Here is an 8,830-nt window from a genome sequence, read left to right as displayed (position 1 = left end):
TGGCGCTTTAATTCCCTTAAATCACGCCCTTGCTCCTCCTGTTCTTTAAGCAACTAGCAAAGAATGCTACTTTGTTCCTTCTGTTCTTTCTTTATTTGTTCCATAGCTTCTTGCATCTTGGTAACTGATGTTTCAAGATACTCCCAGTATTCAGATTGAGAGATTTCTGGGAGAATTTCCTGTGTTCTCTTCTTGATGGGGTCATCCTGTACTTGTTGTTTTTCCATTGATGCTTTGGTGATTGGCCGCTCAACTGAGATATACTTAGCTATTCCCATCCTTACTCCAGCGTCCTTGCAGAGCACAGAAATCAAGCTTGGATAAGCCAACCTGGCATCTTTGGAATTTTTGTTTGCAATTTTGTAAAATTCAATTGAAATCAGTTGATGAACTTCCACTTCTTTTCCCATCATGATGTAATGGATCATCACTGCTCTTCTAATAGTGACTTCAGAACGGTTGCTAGTGGGCAGCAGAGAATTCCCAATGAAGTCCAGCCATCCTCTGGCGACTGGTTTGAGATCTTCTCTTTTGAGTTGAATTGGGACACCTTTCGTACTGGTGGTCCACCTGACTCTAGGGATACATATATCTTCTAGAATCTTATCCAGGCCATTGTCTGTTCTCATCATTCTCCTATTGAAGGAGTCTGGATCATCTTTCAGCTGAGGTAGCTTTAAGATCTCCCTGATCTTGTCAGGGTGGGTATGAACAATCTTTCCTCTGACCAAGGTTCGATAGTCATAGAGAGAAGATCCAGATAGTCTTTGCTTGTCTGTTTGCCACATATTAGCATAGAACTCCTGGACCATATTCCTTCCCACTTTCGTTTCAGGATTAGCTAGGACCTCCCAGTTCCTGATTCGAATTTGCTCCTGGATCTCCGGATATTCATCTTCTTTCAAATCGAATCTAACTTCCGGGATCACTGATCTTAGACCCATTATTTTGTAATAATGGTCTGAATGTTCTTTAGTTAAGAAATTCCCTTGATTCCAAAGTGGTTTTGGAACACTCGCTTTCTTGCGAAGTGAGTGCCTCCATCACTGATTAGTACTCTAGGGACCCCAAACCTGCTGAAAATATATTTCTGGAGGAACTTCAGCACTGTTTCAGTATCATTGGTGGGTGTGGCAATGGCCTCAACCCATTTTGATACATAGTCAACTGCCACCAGAATATAAGTGTTTGAGTATGATGGTGGGAAAGGCCCCATGAAATCAATACCCCATACATCAAACAACTCAATCTCCAAGATTCCTTGTTGAGGCATGGCGTAACTGTGAGGCAATTTACCAGCTCTCTGGCAACTGTCACAGTTACGTACAAACTCTTGGAAATCTCTGTAGAGTGTAGGCCAGTAGAAGCCACATTGGAGGACCTTGGTGGCTGTTCGCTCACCTCCGAAATGACCTCCATATTATGACCCATGGCAATGCCATAAGATCCTTTGTGCTTCTTCTTTAGGCACACACCTACGGATTATGCCATCTGCACATCTCTTAAAGAGATAGGGTTCATCCCACAAGTAGTACTTTGCATCAGTAATTAATTTTTTCTTTTGTTGCCTGCTGTACTCCTTGGGAATGAACCTTGCAGCTTTGTAGTTTGCAATGTCTGCAAACCATGGTGTTTCCTGAATGGCAAATAAATGCTCATCAGGAAAGGTCTCAGAGATTTCAAGAGAGGGGAATGACGTCCCTTCTATTGGCTCTATCCGGGACAGATGGTCAGTCACTTGGTTCTCTATCCCTTTTCTGTCTCTTATTTCTATATCAAACTCTTGCAGAAGCAACACCCATCTTATGAGTCCGGGTTTTGAATCCTGCTTTGTGAGTAGATATTTAAGAGCAGCATGATCTGTGTATACAATCACTTTTGATCCTACTAAGTATGATCTAAACTTGTCAATGGCATAAACCACTGCAAGCAATTCTTTTTCTGTGGTTGTGTAATTTTTCTGGGCATCATTCAAAACACGGCTAGCATAATAAATGACATGCAGAAGCTTGTCATGCCTCTGCCCCAGTACTGCACCAATGGCGTGATCACTGGCATCACACATTAGCTCAAATGGTAATGTCCAGTCTGGTGTAGAAATAACTGGTGTTGTGACCAGCTTGGCTTTCAGCGTTTCAAACGCCTGCAGACACTCTGTGTCAAACACAAATGGCGTGTCAGCAGCTAGATGATTGCTCAGAGGTTTTCCGATTTTTGAAAAATCCTTTATAAACCTCCTATAGAATCCTGCATGCCCCAGAAAGCTTCTAATTGCCTTAACATTGGCAGGTGGTGGTAATTTTTCAATTACCTCTATTTTTGCTTGATCCACCTCTATTCCCTTGTTTGAAATTTTATGCCCAAGGACAATCCCTTCAGTCACCATAAAGTGACATTTTTCCCAGTTTAAAACTAGGTTGGTCTCTTGGCATCTTTTCAGAACTAGTTTTAGGTGATCAAGACAGGAGCTGAATAAGTCTCCATATACTGAGAAGTCATCCATGAAGACTTCCAGAAATTTTTCCACCATATTAGAGAAAATAGAGAGCATGCATCTCTGGAAGGTTGCAGGCGCATTACACAGCCCAAATGGCATCCTTCTATAAGCAAACACTCCAGATGGACATGTGAATGCTATTTTCTCTTGATCTTGGGGATCTATTGCAATCTGGTTATAGCCTGAGTAGCCATCCAAAAAGCAGTAATAATCATGACCTGTCAATCTTTCTAGCATCTGGTCTATGAATGGTAAAGGAAAATCATCCTTTCTGGTGGCTGTATTGAGCCTTCTGTAGTCAATACACATGCGCCACCCTGTAACTGTTCTTGTAGGAACCAGTTCATTCTTTTCATTATGAACCACTGTCATAACTTCCTTTTTGGGGACAACTTGAACAGGGCTCACCCAGTGGCTATCAGAAATAGGATAAATAATCCCAGTCTCCAGTAATTTGGTGACCTCTTTCTGCACCACTTCCTTCATGGCTGGATTAGAGTCAATAAGATCAACTTTCATGCAGTCTTTTGATGTGTCTGGATGCTGCATGGATTTGACAGCATTCAACTTAAACTCATCCTCATTGACTCTCAGGGTTATTTCCTCTTGGCTTTATATTCCTCAACCTTAGTTGCTGTAAGTTTATTTCCTACAGAAGTGGTTGAAGAAGCCTTTTTAGATGGGTTGTCATCAGCACTTGTGTGTGTCTGATCCCTCACTAGCAATTGAGTGCCAGAGTTAGAAGCTGGAGTGACGTTAGACGCCAGCTCCTCATCTGTTCCTGGCGTTTGAACGCCAGAACTGTGCTTCTTTTGGGCATTCAACGCCAGATCCTTGCTTGTTTCTGGCGTTGAGCGCCAGTCCTGAGCATGGTCTGGGCGTTCAACGCCAGCCTTCCACCCAACTTCTGGTGTTTTAGCGCCAGAATTATTTTTCCCTGGGCTCTTACTGTCCTCAGATGGATTTTGGGTGGTTTGCTCATTTCTTGGTTTCCTGCTACCTTGAAGTGGGGTATTTAGTGCTTTCCCACTTCTTAATTGAACTGCTTGGCATTCTTCTGTTATTTGTTTTGACAGCTGCTGCTTTGTTTGCTTTAATTGTACTTCCATGTTTATATTAGCCATCCTTGTCTCTTGTAGTTTATTCTTGAATTCAGCTAACTGCTTTGTTAGAAAATCCAATTGTTGATTGAATTCAGCAGCTTGCTCTGCAGGACTGAGCTCAGCAGTTACTGTTTTAGCCTCTTCTTTCATGGAAGGGTCACTGCTTAGGTACAGATGCTGATTTCTAGCAACTGTATCAATGAGCTCTTGAGCTTCTTCAATTGTCTTTCTCATGTGGATAGATCCACCAGCTGAGTAATCTAGAGAGATCTGAGCTCTTTTTGTAAGCCCATAATAAAAGATGTCTAACTGAACCTACTCTGAAAACATTTCAGAGGGGCATTTTCGTAGCATCTCCCTGTATCTCTCCCAGGCATCATAAAGAGATTCATTATCTCCTTGTTTAAAGCCTTGGATGTCCAGCCTTAGCTGTGTCATCCATTTTGGAGGAAAGTATTGATTCAGGAATTTTTCTGTCAGCTGTTTCCATGTCCTTATGCTAGCCTTAGGTTGGTTATTTAACCACCTCTTGGCTTGGTCTTTTACAGCAAATGGAAATAGTAATAATCTGTAGACATCCTGATCTACTTCCTTATCATGTACTGTGTCAGCAATTTGTAAAAACTGTGCCAGAAACTCTGTAGGTTCTTCCTGTGGAAGACCGGAATACTGGCAGCTTTGCTGCACCATGATAATTAGCTGAGGATTCAACTCAAAGCTACTGACTCCAATGGAGGGTATGCAGATACTACTCCCATATGAAGCAGTAGAGGGGTTAGCATATGACCCCAGAGTCCTCCTGGACTGTTTATTTCCACTTAGATCCATGATGGAGAAAGGGAGATGATGTAAAATAAAAAAATTTTATTTATTTATTTATTTATTTATTTATTTAATTATTTCGAAAATAAAATAAATTAAAATAAAATAAATAAAAATAGGTGAAGATTTTCGAAAAAATGAGGAGGGAGAAAGTGGTCAGGAAGTTTTGAAAAAGATATGATTTGAAAAAGATTTTAAATTTCGAAAAAAAAAATCTGAATTTTAAAAATAAATTTCGAAAATTTGTTTTACAAATAGAGAGAAAAGATATTTTTGAATTTAAAGAGGAAAGAGAGAAACAATAAGATATCACAAGATTTAAAATTTTTAGATCTAATGCTCCTTGTTTTCGAAAATTTTGGAGGGAAAACACCAAGGAACACCAAACTTAAAAATTTTTAGATCAAGACACAAGGAAAACTCAAGAACACTTTGAAGACTCACAAGAACACAAGAACATGAAGAAAGAACACCAAACTTAAAATTTTTAGAAAACCAAAATAAAATTTTCGAAAAACAAAGGAAAATCAACAAGAAAACACCAAACTTAAAGTTTGGCACGAGATTTAATAGAAAAATTATTTTTGAAAAATTTTTGAAAAGAAAATAAAAGACTCTGACCCAAAAGACAAAAATTTTCTAATCTAAGCAACAAGATTCACCGTCAGTTGTTCAAACTCAAACAATCCCCGGCAACGGCGCCAAAAACATGGTGCACGAAATTGTAAATCACACTTTTTACAACTCGTACCACTAACCAGCAAGTGCACTGGGTCGTCCAAGTAATACCTTACGTGAGTAAGGGTCGATCCCACGGAGATTGTTGGTTTGAAGCAATTTATGGTTATCTTGTATCTCTTAGTCAGGAAAACAATAAAATAATTCACTTATCAAATTTGATTGCAAGGATTAAAAGGGCAGAACACAAATTATACTTGTATGCAATGATGGAGAATATGTTGGAGTTTTGGAGATGCTTTGTCTTCTGAAATTCTGCTTTCCTCTGTTTTCTAATTCACGCACGCACGTCCTCCTATGGCAAGCTGTGTGTTGGTGGATCACCGTTGTCAATGGCTACCATCCATCCTTCCAGTGAAAAGGGTCCAGATGCGCTGTCACCGCACGGCTAATCATCTGCAGGTTCTCAATCATACCGGAATAGGATTTACTATCCTTTTGTGTCTGTCACTACGCCCAGCACTCGCGAGTTTGAAGCTCGTCACAGTTATTCAATCCCTGAATCCTACTCGGAATACCACAGACAATGTTTAGACTTTTCGGATTCTCTTGAATGCTGCCATCAATCTAGCTTATACCACGAAGATTCTGATTAAGAGATCTAAGAGATATTCATTCATTCTACGGTGGAACGTAAGTGGTTGTCAGGCACGCGTTCGTGGAGGAATGATGATGATTGTCACGTTCATCACATTCATATTGAAGTGCGAATGGATATCTTAGATAGGAACACGCATGTTTGAATGGAAAACAGAAATACTTGCATTAATTCATTGAGACACAGCAGAGCTCCTCACCCCCAACAATGGAGTTTAGAGACTCATGCCGTCAAAAGATACAAAGTTCAGATCTAAAATGTCATGAGATACAAAATAAATCTCTAAAAGTTGTTTAAATACTAAACTAGTAACCTAGGTTTACAGAAAATGAGTAAATTATTATAGATGGTGCAGAAATCCACTTCTGGGGCCCACTTGGTATGTGCTGGGGCTGAGACTTAAGCTTCTCACGTGCATCGGCTGTTTTTGGGCATTCAACGCCAGCTTTGGATCCTTTTCTGGCGTTGAACTCCAACTTGTAACTTGTTTCTGGCGCTGGACGCCAGACTGCAACATGGAACTGGCGTTGAATGCCAGTTTACATCGTCTATCCTTGAGCAAAGTATAGACTATTATATATTGCTGGAAAGCCCTGGATGTCTACTTTCCAACGCAATTGGAAGCGCACCATTTGAAATTCTGTAGCTCCAGAAAATCTATTCCGAGTGCAGGGAGGTCAGAATCCAACAACATCAGCGGTCCTTTTTCAGCCTGAATCAGATTTCTGCTCAGCTCCCTCAATTTCAGCCAGAAAATACCTGAAATTATAGAAAAATACACAAACTCATAGTAAAGTCCAGAAATATGAATTTTGCCTAGAAACTACTGAAAATAAACTAAAAACTAACTAAAACACACTAAAAACTATATGAAATTAACCCCAAAAAGCGTATAAAATATCCGCTCATCAGCCTCCATCATACTCGTCTAGCTTGATGAAGAATGTAGACTTTCTGGTCATATGCCTAGAGCATCCGCTGTCCAAGTACCACATGTTGTTCTTTCTCTTGGATGCTAAGCAAACCTACAAAAATTCTCAAGTGACCTTAGGTATCCAAATCATTTTGGATCCTTTGATATTAAACCATCTCTTTTGACCAAGACCATTGTAGTTATCAATTATTTTGTACACTTTGTCTCCAATGATTTTCTCACTTATGAAACATTGAATGGGAAAATGGCCATCTTGATTGCATAGACGACAAAATTTTTTCGGTTTCTATTTTTTCAGATTGGTTGGGTTTTTGAACTTTATGTCATCAGAAGTAGAAGCTATATTTGCAAAAAAGTGATATTTCAAAAGTAGTTTTTGATTTTTTATGAAAATCCAATCCAGCCTTTTCATAAAGAGGTTTTTGACTAGTCAAGAGTTTATTTAGATTTTCAGAACTATGAACAAATTTAGCTAGATCTTCTTTTAAACTTTTGACCTCTTTGTGCAACCTATCATTTTCTTCAAACAATTTAAATATGCAATTACAGAATGCTATTTCTCACAGCTCTTAAGTTCTCTTAAGCCACTTGTTTTCTTCAACAAGATCAACATCAGTTTCGGCTTCCCTTAATTTATCTTTGAGATTCAAGTTCATGATTTTCATTTAAGAAGCATCTTAGTTTCTCAGTGAGATGATCGATCATAAGATGAAGATCTTCAGTGGAAGGTTCAATGAAAATTACCTCATCAGTTTAGTCGGCCATGAAACAGGTTATAGATTTACTTTTTGATTCTTCATCCTCGTCCGAATCATTCTCCAGATCTTTTTAAGAGGCCATGAGCCCCTTTTTCTTTTCTTTCTTGGTCTTATATTCTTTTTTCAGCTTTGGATAGTCAAACTTGTAATGTCCAACTTTTTTGCAGTTGTGGCAGATTATTTTGCTTAAGTCCTTCTTTGGTCTCCTTGAACCGCCAGCCTTGCCTCTTTCTTTGAGCTTCATCATTTTTTTGAATTTCTTGGCAAAAAGAACAAACTCATCATTAGATAAATTATCACTAGATTCATCATCCAGAGACTCAGTGAATGATTTGAGAGTAATTTCTTTCTCTTTTGTGTCATTTTTCAAGTAAGTGTTTTCAAAAGCAAGAAGTTTTCCCCTCAATTCATTGTAAGTCATTTGACTAATACAACTACTCTCAGCTACGATAATAGCTTTTGTTTCCCACTCTTTCGTGAGACTTCTCAGAACTTTTCTCACTAACACAGGTTCAGCGTGGATCATCCCCATAGCATCTAAGCTGTTGATAATGACGGTGAATCTTTCGAACATTTCATCAATAGATTCTCCTTCTTTCATGGAGATTATTTTGTACTCTTTGCACAACATGTCTATCTGGGTCTGTTTCACTTGAACGGTGCCTTCGTGTGTGACTTAGAGCTTATCCCAGATCTCCTTTACTTTTTGCATCTAGATACCTTGCAGTATTCTTCGAAGCTGATTGCACAGTTGAGCATGTTGATAGCTTTAGCATTGAGCTCTATCTTCTTCTTGTCGTCTTCAGTCCATTCGGCCTCTATCTTGGGAATAACTGCAGCATTTGCTCCTGTTTTGGTTGGAATTTAAGGTCCATTCATGATGATCTTCCATATGTTGTAATCTACTAATTGAGCGAAGATCTTCATCCTTTCCTTTCAATAACTGTAGTTTTTTCTATTAAAGAATGGAGGTCAATTGTTGGATTTCCCTTCTGTTAGAGTATAAGCCACCACATTGGAACCATTGTTGTTTGCCATAAGGATCTTTCCTCCAAGCTGCAAAGCTTGATCTCTTTGAGACCAATACCTGATACCAATTAATGGTTATCAGTGGATAAGAGAGGGGGTGAATCTGGCCTTCTTTTCTGCTGATTTTAACTTTGGCTTTTATCAAGAAAACTTTAGGAGATATTTTGCTTTTGTCTCCTGTCGAGTTAAAAGATACTTTTCTTTTCGTCTCCTGAAATACAGAAATAGTAAAAGAGCAGAGAAGAGAGAGTGACACCCAGAAGTATCCTAGTTCAGCTACTTAGTGCAATGTAGCCTACATCCAGTCTCCATCACAATTATGATGGAATTTTACTATTTTTCTCAAGGTAC

The sequence above is a fragment of the Arachis ipaensis genome, chromosome B05 (assembly GCF_000816755.2).
Source record: "Arachis ipaensis cultivar K30076 chromosome B05, Araip1.1, whole genome shotgun sequence".
NCBI lineage: Eukaryota > Viridiplantae > Streptophyta > Magnoliopsida > Fabales > Fabaceae > Arachis > Arachis ipaensis.
This window is presented reverse-complemented; position numbering follows the sequence as displayed.